The sequence below is a fragment of the Gorilla gorilla genome, chromosome 8, assembly GCF_029281585.2.
Source record: "Gorilla gorilla gorilla isolate KB3781 chromosome 8, NHGRI_mGorGor1-v2.1_pri, whole genome shotgun sequence".
NCBI lineage: Eukaryota > Metazoa > Chordata > Mammalia > Primates > Hominidae > Gorilla > Gorilla gorilla.
The window spans coordinates 71,951,712-71,965,146 of NC_073232.2; the positions used below are offsets into that span (position 1 = coordinate 71,951,712).

The 13,435-nt window shown below is 42.1% G+C and overlaps 1 long non-coding RNA gene across 1 annotated transcript; it reads right to left on the reverse strand.

The window, feature by feature from the left end:
• Positions 1–2,282: 2,282 nt before the first annotated feature.
• On the reverse strand, positions 2,283–9,553 carry LOC129524898 (uncharacterized). Its single transcript, XR_008668852.2, has 3 exons — positions 8,825–9,553; positions 8,437–8,532; positions 2,283–3,162 (listed from the first exon to the last, which is right to left on the reverse strand). It is a non-coding gene; the product is annotated as an uncharacterized lncRNA (long non-coding RNA).
• Between the last annotated feature and the right edge of the window lie 3,882 nt (positions 9,554–13,435).

The following is a 13,435-nucleotide window of genomic DNA, read 5'->3' on the forward strand; positions in this document are numbered from 1 at the left end:
TTAGGTGGGCAGAATGCCTGAGCTCGGGAGTTTGAGACCACCTTTGGCAACATGTGAAACCCGGTCTCTACTAAAATACAAAAAATTAGCCAGGCGTGGTGGCAGGTGCCTGTAGTCCCAGCTACTCAGGAGGCTGAGGCATGAGAATTGCTTGAATCCAGGAGGCAGAGGTTGCAGGGAGCCAAGATCGTGCCACTGCACTCCAGCCTGGGCAATACTGTCTCCAAAAAAAAAACAACAACAACAACAACACAAACTAGAGTGGTATAAATTAAGATGTTAACTGTAATCCCCAAAGCAACCACTAAAAAAGTTATTTCATAAAAGAAATGAAAAAATTCAAAATGGTACGTAAGAAAACATGTGCCGGGCATGGTGGCTCACGCCTGTAATCCCAGCACTTTGGAAGGCTGAGGCGGGTGGATCACGAGGTCAGGAGTTCACGACCAGCTTGGCCAACATAGTGAAACCCCATCTCTACTAAAAAATACAAAAAATTAGCCAGGAGTGGTGGCGGACACCTGCAATCCCAGCTACTCGGGAAGCTGAGGCAGGAGAATCGCTTGAACCTGGGAGGCGGAGGTTGCAGTGAGCCGAGATCGTGTCATTGCACTCCAGCTTGGGCAACAGTGCAAGACTCCGCCTCAAAAAAAAAAAAAAGAAAGAAAGAAAACATGTATCTAACACATAAGCCAGTAAAGGAGGAACTTAGGAACAAAAAATATATAAGACATATACAAAACAAAAACCACAATGGCATAAATCCTTCATTATCAATAATCAATTTAAATGTACAATCATGTGTCACTTAATGACAATGACACATTTCTGAGAAATATGTCATTAGGTATGTTTACAAAAACCTAAATGGTATAGCTACTACACACCTAGGCTATATGATATGGCCTATTGCTCCTACGCTACAAACCTGTATAGCATGTGACTATACTGAATACTGTCGGCAAGTGTAACACAATGGTAAGTATTTGTGTGTCTAAACATAGAAAAGGCATAGTAAGTATACAGCGTGAAAGATAAAAAGGCTGAAGCACAGTGGCTCACACCTGTAATCCCAGCACTTTGGGAGGTAGAGGCAGGTGGATTTCTTGAGACCAGGAGTTAGAGACCAGCCTGGGCAACATGGTGAAACCCTGTCTCTACAGAAAAATACAAAAATTATCTGGGCATGGTGGTGCATGCCTTGTAGTCCCAGGTATTTGGGAGGCTGAGGTGGGAGGATCAATTGAGCCCAGGAAGTCGAGGCTACAGTGAGCCAGGATCATGCCACTGTACTCCACCCTGGACGACAGAGAGAGACCTTGTCTCAAAACAAATAAACAAAAAGACTAAAAAATGGCACACCTGTATAGGGCACTTACCATGAATGGAGCTTGCAGGACTAGAAGTTGCTCTGGGTGAGTCAGTCAATGGTGATTGAATGAGAACAGTACTATTACTCTAGACTTTATAAACGTTGTACACTTGGGCTACACTAAGTTTATTTTTAAAATAGTTTTTCTTTCTTCAACAATAATCTTAGTTTACCATAACACTTTTTACTTTATAAACTTTTTATTTTTTTTAACATTTTGACTCTTTTGTAATCATTGTATAGCTGTACAAAAATATTTTCTTTATATCCTTATTCTCCAAGCTTTTTTCTATCTATATATCTATTTGTTTATTTTTACTTTTTAAATGTTTCGTTAAAAACTAAGACACACACATACACATTAGCCCAGGCCTACACAGGGTCAGGATCATCATTCTCACTGTCTTCCACCTCCACATCTTGTTCCACTGGAGGGTCTTCAAGGGCAATTAACACACACATAAAGCTGCCATCTCTATGATAACAGTGCCTTCTGGAATACCTCTTGAAGAGACTGTCTGCAGCTGTTTTACAGCCACCTTTTTTTTTTTTTTTTTTTTTTGAGACAGGGTCTCCCTGTCTCCCAGGCTAGAGTGCAGTGCTACAATCACAGTTCATTGCAGCCTTGACTTCCAGGCTCAAGAGATCCTCCCATCTCAGCCTCTTGAGTAGCTGAAACTACAGGCATGTGCCACCACATCTGGCTGATTTTTATATTTCCTGTAGAGATGGGGTCTCACTATGTTGCCCAAGCTGGTCTTGAATACCTGGGCTCAAGTGATTCACCCAGCTTGGCCCTGCAAAGTGCTGGTATTACAGGCATGAGCCACCGCACCTGGCCTGCCCTTTTTTAAATAAGTAGGAGACGTACACTCTGAAATAATGATAAAATGTATAGTAAATACATAAACCAGTAACATAGGCATTTATTATCATCATCAAGTATTATGTATGATACATCATTGTATGTGCTATACTTTTTAGGACGTCAGTGCAGTAGATTTAGAACAGCACCAGCACAAACGTGAATAATGAGTTATTTAGGTATTTAGTTTCTTTTTTTTATTATACTTTAAGTTCTAGGGTACATGTGCACAATGTGCAGGTTTGTTACATATGTATACATGTGCCATGTTGGTGTGCTGCACCCATTAACTCATCATTTACATTAGGTATATCTCCTGATGCTATCCCTCCAACCTCCCCCCACCCCACGACAGGCCCCAGTGTGTGATGTTCCCCTTCCTGTGTCCAAGTGTTCTCATTGTTCAATTCCCACCTATGAGTGAGAATATGCGGTGTTTGGTTTTCTGTTCTTGCAATAGTTTGCTGAGAATGATGGTTTCCAGCTTCATCCATGTCCCTACAAAAGACATGAACTCATCCTTTTTTATGGCTGCATAGTATTCCATGGTGTATGTGTGCCAAATTTTCTTAATCCAGTCTATCATTGACAGACATTTGGGTTGGTTCCAAGTCTTTGCTATTGTGAATAGTGCCGCAATAAACATACGTGTGCATGTGTCTTTATAGCAGCATGATTTATAATCCTTTGGGTATATACCCAGTAATGGGATGGCTGGGTCAAATGGTACTTCTAGTTCTAGATCCTTGAGGAATCGCCACACATTGTAGTATTTAGTTTCTTTCAACAATGTTTTGTAGTTTCAGTGTACAAGTCTTGCCTCATTTGGTTAAATATACTCTGAAGTATCTTAATTTTTTTAATGCTATTGTAAATGGTGACTGCACCATTGTACTCCAGCCTGAGTGGCAGAGCAAGACCCTGTCTGGAAAGAAAAAAAAAAAGGAAAGTTAAAAGGTTTTGTGGTTTTTTTTTTTGTTTTTTTTGTTTTTTTTTTTGAGACAGGGTCTCACTCTGTTGCCCAAGCTGGAGTGCAGTGGCACTATCTCAGCTCACTGCAACCTCTCCACCTCCTGGGTTCAAAAGATTCTCCTGCCTTAGCCTCCCAAGTAGCTGGGACTACAGGCGCGTGCCACTATGCCCAGCTAAGTTTTGTATTTTCAGTAGAGATGGGGTTTCGCCATGTTGACCAGGCTGGTCTCGAATTCCTGACCTCAGGTGATCTGCCCACTTCAGCCTCCCAAAGTACTAGGATTACAGGCATGAGCCACTGAGCCTGGCCTAGAAAAGTTAAAAGTTTGTAAAGGAAAGAAGTTACAGTAAACTAAAATTAATATATTGTTGAAGAAAAATATTTTTTATAAACAGTGTAGCCTAAGTGTACAGTGTTTATAAAGCCTACAGTAGTGTACAATAACATACTAGGCCTTCACACTCACTCACCACTCACCCATTGACTCATGCAGAGAAACTTCCAGACCTGCAAGATCCATGCATGGTAAGTGCCTATACAGGTATACCAATTTTTTTCATCTTTTATACTATATTTTTACTGTGCCTTTTCTATGTTTACATATATAAATACTTACCATTGTGTTACAATTGTCTACAGTATTCCATACAGTAACATGCTGTACAGGTTTATAGCCCAGGAGCAACAGGCTATATCGTATAGTCTAGATGTGTGGTAGGCTATACCATCTAGGTTTGTGTAAGTACACACTCTATGATGTTTGCACAGCAATGAAGTTGCCTAACATGTCCCAGAGTGTATCCTTGTCACTAAGCAAGGCATAACTGTATGCTGAATCTACAGGTAAATTTAGAGAGCGTGACAATTTCAAGATATTATTAGGTGTTCCCTATCTCCATATTTATGTTTCCTTTAATGCTTTTCAATATACTTTTCTTGTTTTCTCCATTAAAGGCCTTGCTGACCAGGCCCAGTGGCTCATGTCTGTATTTCCAACACTTTGGGAGTCCAAGGCGAGAGAATCGCTTGAGTCCAGAAGTTCAGGACCAGCCTGGCAACAAGAAGAAACCCCGTCTCCACAAAAATACAAAAAAAAAAAAAAATTAGCTGGGCATGGTGGTGTGCGCCTGTGGTCCCAGCTACTCAGAAGGCTGAGGTGGGAGAATCAGTTGAGCCCAGGAGGCAGAGGTTGCGGTGAGCTGAGATTGCACCACTGCACTCCAGCCTCGGTGACTGAGCAAGATCCTGTCTCAAAAAAATTAAAAATAAAGGCCTTGTCATTGCAAACGGTTTAAATTCTTTGAATTGGAGCCAGGGGTGGGGGGTTGTTTTTTGTTTGTTTTTTTGAGACAGGGTCTCACTCACCCAGACTGGAGTGCAGTGGTATGATCATAGCTCACTACAGTCTTGATCTCCTGCACTCAAACCTGAATCATGTTTTCTAAAGATGACTGGTGTGGCCAGGCGTGGTGGCTCATGCCTGTAATCCTAGCACTTTGGAAGGGCTAGGTGAAAGGATCACTTGAGCTCAGGAGTTCAAGACCAGCCTGGGCAACATAGTGAGACCTTGTCTCTAAAAAAATATAAAGATGAAGCCAGGCATGGTGGCTCATGCCTGTAATCCCAGCACTTTGGGAGGCTGAGGCAGGCGGATCACCTGAGGTCAGGAGTTCAAGATCAGCCTGGTGAAATCCCATCTTTACTAAAAATACAAAAATTAGCCAGGTGTGGTGGTGCATGCCTGTAATCCCAGCTACTCAGGAGGCTGAGGCAGGAGAATCACTTGAACCTGGGAGGCGGAGGTTGCAGTGAACCAAGACCGCACCGTTGCACTCCAGCATGGGCGACAGAGTGAGACTGTCTCAAAAAAAAATAATAATAAAATGAAATAGATGACTGGTGCTTAGAAAGACAACAGATTATATACATTGATCTTACATTTGCCAACTTGCTATATACTCAGAGTATTTTTAATCATCTGTCTGCAGACAACTTTTTTCTTTTTTTTTTTTTTTTTTTTGAGACAGGGTCTCACTCCATCACCCAAGTTGGAGTGTGACAGCGCAACCTCCGCTCACTGTGGCCTTGACTGCCCAGGCTCACAAGATCCTTCCACCTCAGCCTCACAAGTAGATGGGGCTACAGATGCATGGCACTTTGCCTGGCTAATTTTTGTATTTTTTATAGAAATGGGGTTTTGCCGTGTGCCCAGGCTAGTCTCGAATTTCTGGGAGGCTGAGGTGGGCAGATCGCTTGAGCCTAGAAGGTCAAGGCTTGAGTGAGCTGTGATCACACCACTGCACTCCAGCCTGGGCATCAGAGTAGGACTCTGTCTCCAAGCAAATAAAATAAAATAACAAAAAACCCCCTCAAAATCCAACTTATCTTTGTCTTTTATCAGGAGAATTTAGTCAATTTTCACTTCCTGTAATTATTAAAATATCTGGCCGTTTCTTTATTTTTTTGGTGGGGGGTGCAGCTTTTAGGTGTTCCACACTTATCACTCTTTACTCTCCAGTACTTTATTACCCTTTTTGGGTCTGATTCAATTTGTTTACAATGGTTGGTTTTAATTTTCCACTTTCTCTCATTTGCAGGTTTGAAAGTGATAGTGTTTTGCTTATTTTAGCATTTGTTCATTAAATTTTACCATGCATATTTCTTAACATGTCTTCGGAAAAACAAACATTTTAGAACAGAAGTCTAACTGCTAACTGACCTATGTGCTATTTTTCAGTATTATGTTTTTATCCTTTTTACACGCAACAAGTATTACTCACCAAAGAAATGTTTGTTTAGATTTACCTACAATCTTTTTTTTTTTTTTTTTTTTTTGAGACGGAGTCTCGCTGTGTTGCCCAGGCTAGAGTGCAGTGGCGCGATCTCGGCTCACTACAAGCTCCACCTCCCAGGTTCACGCCATTCTCCTGCCTCAACCTCCCGAGTTGCTGGGACTACAGGCGCCCGCCAGTACGCCCGGCTAATTTTTTGTATTTTTAGTAGAGACAGGGTTTCTCCGTGTTAGCCAGGATGGTCTCAATCTCCTGACCTCGTGATCCACCCGCCTAGGCCTCCCAAAGTGCTGGGATTACAGGCGTGAGCCACCGCGCCCAGCCTAGATTTACCTACATTCTTATCAATTTCCTCCCAGCACTATTGCATCCCATTTTTCGCCAACTCAATAAATTATAGCTCTATGGACTGGGCACGGTGGCTCACGCATGTATTCCCAGCACTTTGGGAGGCCGAGGTGGGCAGATCACTTGAGTCAGGAATTCATGACCAGCCTGGCCACTGTGGCGAAACCCCGACTCTACTAAAAATACAAAAATTAGCCGGCATGGTGGCAACACAGCTATAATCCCAACTACTTGGGAGGCTGAGGCAGGAGGATCACTTGAACCCGGGAGGCGGAAGTTGCAGTGAGGCGAGATCATGCCACTGCACTCCAGCCTGGGCAACAGAGACTCCATCTCAAAAAAAAAAAAAAAAAGAAAAAAAAAATATATATATATATATAAAAAATACCAAATACAGGACAGAGTAGGTATGCTGAACCCGGGAGGCAGAAGTTGCAGTGAGCCGAGATCATGCCACTGCACTCCAGCCTGGGCAACAGAATGAGACTCCATCTCAAAAAAAAAAAAAAAAAAAAAAAATATATATATATATATATATATATATATATATGAAATACCAAATACAGGACAGAGCAGGTATGCTGTGTGACACAAGAGATGTCTCTCTCTCTCTCTCTCTCTCCTTATATATATATATATCTTTTTTTTTTTTTTTTTGAGACGGAGTCTCGCTCTGTCGCCCAGGCTGGAGCGCAGTGGCGCAATCTCGGCTCGCTGCAAGCTCTGCCTCCCGGGTTCATGCCATCCTCCTGCCTCAGCCTCCGGAATAGCTGGGACTACAGGCGCCTGACACCACGCCCAGCTAATTTTTTGTATTTTTAGTAGAGATGGGGTTTCACCGTGTTGGCCAGGATGGTCTCGATCTCCTGACCTCATGATCTGCCCGCCTCGGCCTCCCAAAGTGCTGGGATTACAGGCGTGAGCCACCGCGCCCAGCCTATGTATCTCTTATGTATCAAACACCACTTTTCCTTATACTCCAAAACCAATCTAACAAATCCTGTTTGGGGAACACCTTCAACGAACATCCAGAAATAAAACCCTTCACATGACCTCCCTAACTCTACTGAGCTAGTGCAGGCGCCATCACTGTTGTGGGCCATTGCAGGATTTACTGCTGCCTGCTCCCCAGTCTGCCACCCCTCAGCTGGCATGTTCTCTTCATGAAAGCCAGAGAGAGGTGAGTCAGATCCTGTCACTTCTTTGCTCAAAATCCCCCAATGCCTAGAATATTCAGAAACTACACGGCTCACATTCTCCCTCACATCATTAAAATTTGTGTTCTGATTTTGACCCCAAAGGGGTTTAAAAACATTTGCTAAAATATCACACCACATTTTACTCTCCTCCAAAACAAAAGTATAAACTTCCTCACAGTAGGATCATTATATTTTCCACAGGTCTATCCCCAGCTGTAAACCTAACTGGCATGTAAATTAATAAAAAACTTCATACTTGTTGAATGAATAAATGATACACAATTAAAATAAGACAATAGAAAGGGAATAAATAAGAAAAAGATCTAAAATGAGATAGGCAAGAATTATATTTTTGTAAATGCTGAGAATAATAACTCTGTCTAAAAAATTCAAGTGAAAACCCAAGAACACTCAGCTATGAGGTCATTACTTGGAAATGTATTATATTTATTAAGGAAAACAGACTGATTATTCTAGGCCACTTTTACAGTGGTGCCTCTAAAAAATAAAACTCCCCCATGACACGAGTTTACCTATGTAAACAAACCTTCACATGTACCCCCACTGAACCTAAAATAAAAGTCTTAAAAAAAGACCCCCAAAGAGCTCTCTAGCTCTCTCTCTCCACTATGTGAGGATGTAATGTGACATTGGCAGTCTGCAACCTGGAAGAGGGCCCTCACCAGAACCTGACCATGCTAGCACCCTGGTCTTGGACTTCTAGCCCCCAAAACTGGGAGAAATAAATTTCAGTTGTTTGTAACCCAAAAAATAAATAAATAAATGAAATAAAATATAAAATTCCTTTAAAATAGCAAAGAGCAGACACCTGAATGGACAGGGACCAATCTCACTAGGCTTACAGTGGGTAGGTACTCACTACTCACCAAAGTGGCTTTGGCTTGAGGACTCTTCCTCTAATATCCATGCCTCCTCTCCTCGCTGCAACTTAAAGACCACCTTTGGCTTGCTAATGCAATACCCTGTGAATGAGAAATGACTCAGGACTCAGCCAGGCTTATAGCTTCAAGGCTTCTGAAGAAAAAGGTGCGGTTTTAGGAGCTGTAGTCAATAGTTCCACTTAAGCTTTTCACTAGGAGAGGGGAAAAAAGTTTCCAGTGACCAAAAAAGGTCACCTCATACCTACAGCCCAGGGTCTCCTTTGAACCCTAAATTTCAACCCTAAAAAGTAATTCATCTCTATAAAGGATCACATATATCAACTGCTAAAAAAGAAATGAATGCTATTTGAAGTATATAAAACACAATCCTTACCCACAGAGATGAGGAGGCTGTAGTTCTCCAGCATTACATTCATGTACAGGGTCCTCTCAATAGGGCCCAGATGCTACCACTCCTCCTGGTGAAGCCCACAGTCACATCCTTGAGCGACACTGATCCCTGAAAAAGTACATTCTGTGTTCATTTTACAGTGACTACAACAAACACTATGCAATGTTTGGGATCTAATATCTTGTCAGGTTCACTATTGATACTCAAAGAAAAAATGTCACACAGCATACCTACTCTGTCCTTTATTTGGCATTATATCCTGTGGGAGAACAAATCACAAAAGTACCTTAACCATGTATTAATTTATTGATTTGTGGGAAAAAAAATCTAAAGTTCTCCAATGTGCTGGAACTGTCTCATGTTCTGGGGATACAAAAATTAATACTTTAAAACACTGCTCTCAAAGGGTTAATTATATCATTGAAAGACATAGTTAAAAAATATGCCTGCAATAAGGTTTTGCAGAAGAAATGCAAGAAGAATCTAAAAGGTAATGGCCACACCCGGGAAAGTGTTCAATTCTGTTTTGCTACCTTAAGAAATTAACGCATTGAGTCCTCACACATCAATAATGTATCATGGGGCTGGGTGCGGTGGCTCACACCTGTAATTCCAACACATTGAGAGCCCCAGGCGGGCAGATCACCTGAGGTCAGGAACTGAAGACCAGCCTGGCCAACATGGTGAAACCCCATCTCTACTAAAACTACAAAAATTAGCTGGGTGTGGTGGCATACGCTTGTAATCCCAGCTACTCGGGAGGCTGAGGTGGGAGAATCGCTTGAACCTGGGAGGCGGAGGTTGCAGTGAGCCGAGATCATGCCATTGTACTCCAAACTGGGAGACAGAGCAAGGCTCCGTCTCTAATAATAATAATAACAATGTATTATGGGCCAACGACAAAGCAAAAAAAAAAAAAAAAAAGCCTGGGGACACTGAAAACACAGGGCACGTTAATAGAACTACAAATAGTACTGTTTGTTGGTGAAAGGATAGAGCTATATTAAGATACAGATGCAGAAGCAAAATCAATTTGGGATAAATTCCTTTCCCTAAATATTTTATCATAAGTTAAACATATGTACTATAAAGTTTTTTTGTGAGTGTAAATAATGTAAACAGCTATGCTAGTATTTTCTTCCAGCGTGCTGATTTTTTTTTTTTTTTTTTTGAGATGGAGTCTCACTCTGCTGCCCAGGCTGGAGTGCAGTGGTGTGATCTCGGCTCACTGCAACCCCCGCCTCCCAGGTCCAAGTGATTCTCCTGCCTCAGTCTCCTGAGTAGATGACATTACAGGCGCGCACCACCATGCCCAGCTTTTTTTTTTTTTTTTTTTTTTTTTTTTTGTATTTTTAGTAGAGACGGGGTTTCACCATGTTGGCCAGGCTGGTCTCAAACTCCTGACCTCAAGTGCTGGGCTTACAGGTGTGAGCCACCATGCCCAGCCTCAAGTGTACTGATTTTCTTAAGCACTCCCTAAGGTATATCTCGAACCCACCACTTCAAGATCACAGCTGTGGGTAACAGGGAGCCAATAAAGAGGTGAAGTAAGCACTAGAGTTAGATGTCCAGGTTTGCATCTTAGGGGCAGTGATTTTAAGAAGAGTGGAGAAGGCCTTAAGAGGAAATGCAAGGCAAAGACCCGAGGGCAGGATGACCACCCACATTCAGGTGTAAGAATCGGCAGGAGTTGGCAAGCAATTCACAGCCAAATCTGGCCTGCCCCATTCTGTACAGGAACCAGGAATGGTTGTTACATTTTTTACATTTTCCAATGGTTAGGAAAAAATCAAAAGAATATTTTGGGACACATATATGTAAAAATTATACAAAATTCAAATTTCAGTGTCCATAAATAAAATTTTATAAGAACACAAGCATGCATGTTTGTGTATTGTCTAAGCTGCTTTCACACAACAGCAGGGACAAGTAGTCACCACAGACTGTATGTGGCACTCTCACTGCTGCCCAGCACACTACAAATCACAAGACATGGATTCAGTTATAACTTCGCTGCATTTCAAGTGCCAGGCCTAATGCCATCTTGTGACATTTTATTTTAGTTTTTTTTTTTTTTTTGAGATGGAGTCTTGTTCTGTCGCCTAGGCTGGAGTGCAGTGGCGCAATCTTGGCTGACTACAACCTCTGCCTCCCAGGTTCAAGCCATTCTCCTGCCTTAGCCTCCCAAAGGACTGGGATTACAGGCATGAGCCAACGCGCCTGGCCTATTTTAGCTTTTTATTACCAGTGCATATCACGTCAAAACAAGAGAAATGGGCTTTGAGTGTCAGATTTTTAAGGCACAGTGGAGTGTGGGTAGTTTTCTTATCTAATTAGCTGGAATATTTCATCACAGCTTATTTGGAAGCCATATATCTTTTTTTTTTTTTTTTTTTTTTTTTTTTTTTTTTTTGAGGAAGGGTCTTGCTCTGTCTCCCAGGCTGTCCAGTGGCACAATCATGGCTCACTGCAGCCTCGACCTCCCAGGCTCAAGTGATCCTCCCACTTCAACCTCCCAAGTAGCTGGGACTACAAGCATGCATCACCACACCTGGGTATTTTTACTGTTTGTAGAGACAGGGTTTCGCCATGTCGCCCAGGCTGATCTGAACTCCTAGTCTCAGGCAATCCACCCTCCTTGGCCTCCCAAAGTGCTGGGATTACAGGTGTGAGCCATCACGCCAGGCTGTTAGCCATATTTTTAGAAAGAGTTCAAATACAAAGACAGAGAATAAAGCAGTGGTTTCCACAGGTGTTGGAGGGGTGGTAAAGGAAATGCGGAAATGTAGGTCAAAGGATACAAACTTTTAAATATGTAGGATGAACACCATTAGAGTTTTTTTTTTGTTGTTGTTTGTTTGTTTGTTTGTTTGTTTTTGAGAAGGAGTTTCGCTCTTGTTGCCTGGGCTGGAGTGCAATGGGGCAATCTCAGCTCACCGCAACCTCCACCTCCCAGGTTCAAGGAATTCTCCTGCCTCAGCCACCTGAGTAACTGGGATTACAGGCATGCGACACCACACCCAGCTTATTTTGTATTTTTAGTAGAGACGGGGTTTCTCCATGTTGGTCAGGCTGGTCTCAAACTGCTGACCTCAGGTGATCCACCTGCCTCGGCCTCCAAAAGTGCTGGGATTACAGGCATGAGCCACCACGCCTGGCCTGAACACCTTTAGAGTTCTAATGTACAACATAAGGACTAAAATTAGTAAAATTCTATTAGGGATTTTTATTAAGTAAATTGTAGCTGCTCTTGTCACAACAAAAGCAACTATGTGAGATGACAGATCCATTAATCTGCTTCACTAAACACTTTACTATCTATACATATCCCATAACATGTTGTAAGCCTCAAAAATACACATTAAATTTATTTTTAAAAAATAAAATCATGACTTTGGGAGGCCGAAGCCGGCGGATCACGAGGTCAGGAAATCGAAATCATTCTGGCTAACATGGTGAAACCCCGTCTCTACTAAAAAATACAAAAAAATTAGCCGGGCGTGGTGGCAGGCGCTTGTAGTCCCAGCTACTTGGGAGGCTGAGGCAGGAGAATGGCGTGAACTCAGGAGGTGGAGCTTGCAGTGAGCCAAGATCATGCCACTACACTCCAGCCTGGGCGATAGAGCGAGACTCCATCTCAAAATAAAATAAAATAAAATAAAATAATAAAATAAAATCATGTTTGTGGACTGATATCAGTAACTGGTAGTACCTATGTGAAACACATTTTCAAAGATGAAAGCTCATTACAATTCAACATTAGCAGATGATGATTTGCAATAGATTTTGATGACATAGAATAGTAACGAAGAACCTCAATTAAGCAAAATGTTAACCACCCCAAAAGAATTCCACTTTTCTCATTAGTAGACCTGTATTGCAAAACACTATAACACAATCATGATTATATTTTGAATTTCATCAACAAAAACTGGCGGTAGCCTGGGCAATGTGGCAAAACCCCGTCTTCACAGAAATTTTTTTAAATTAGCAGCTCATGGCGGGATGTGGCAGTGTGGTGGCTGTGTGGTCCCAGCTACTCAGGAGGCTGACGTGGAAGAATCACTTGAGCCTAGGAGGTCTAGGCTGCAGTGAGCCGTGATCACACCATTGCACTTCAGCCTGGCAACAGAGTGAGGCCAAAGACCTCATATCAAAACAAACAAACAAAATAAAACAAAACAAAACAAAAATTGTGGAAATTTCTTCTGTCTCTTGCTCAATAAGTCCTACATATATCCTTGATTTTATTTCTTGGTCCACAAGGCATAAAATATTCGCTATCTGGCTCTTTACAAAAGACGTTAGCTAACTCCTGGAAAGAAGAATTGATCCTACAAAATAAGACATTAAGAGATATTGGTCCCAAATTCATGGTGCAAAAGAAAGATGGGGAAATTATCTCCCAGAGTTTCTTTATGAGCCTCCAGGTAAATCCAGGTGCCATTTGCAAAGACTGGGAAGTGCAAAGAAAGAGGCTGGGCAAAAGGTAAGGGCTAGAGGGGTCTCGGACATGTTGTGCTTGAAGTGTCTGTGGAACGGGCAGGCAGGGATCTTCAGGAGGGAGCTGGATGAGTGGTTCTGGAGCTCAGA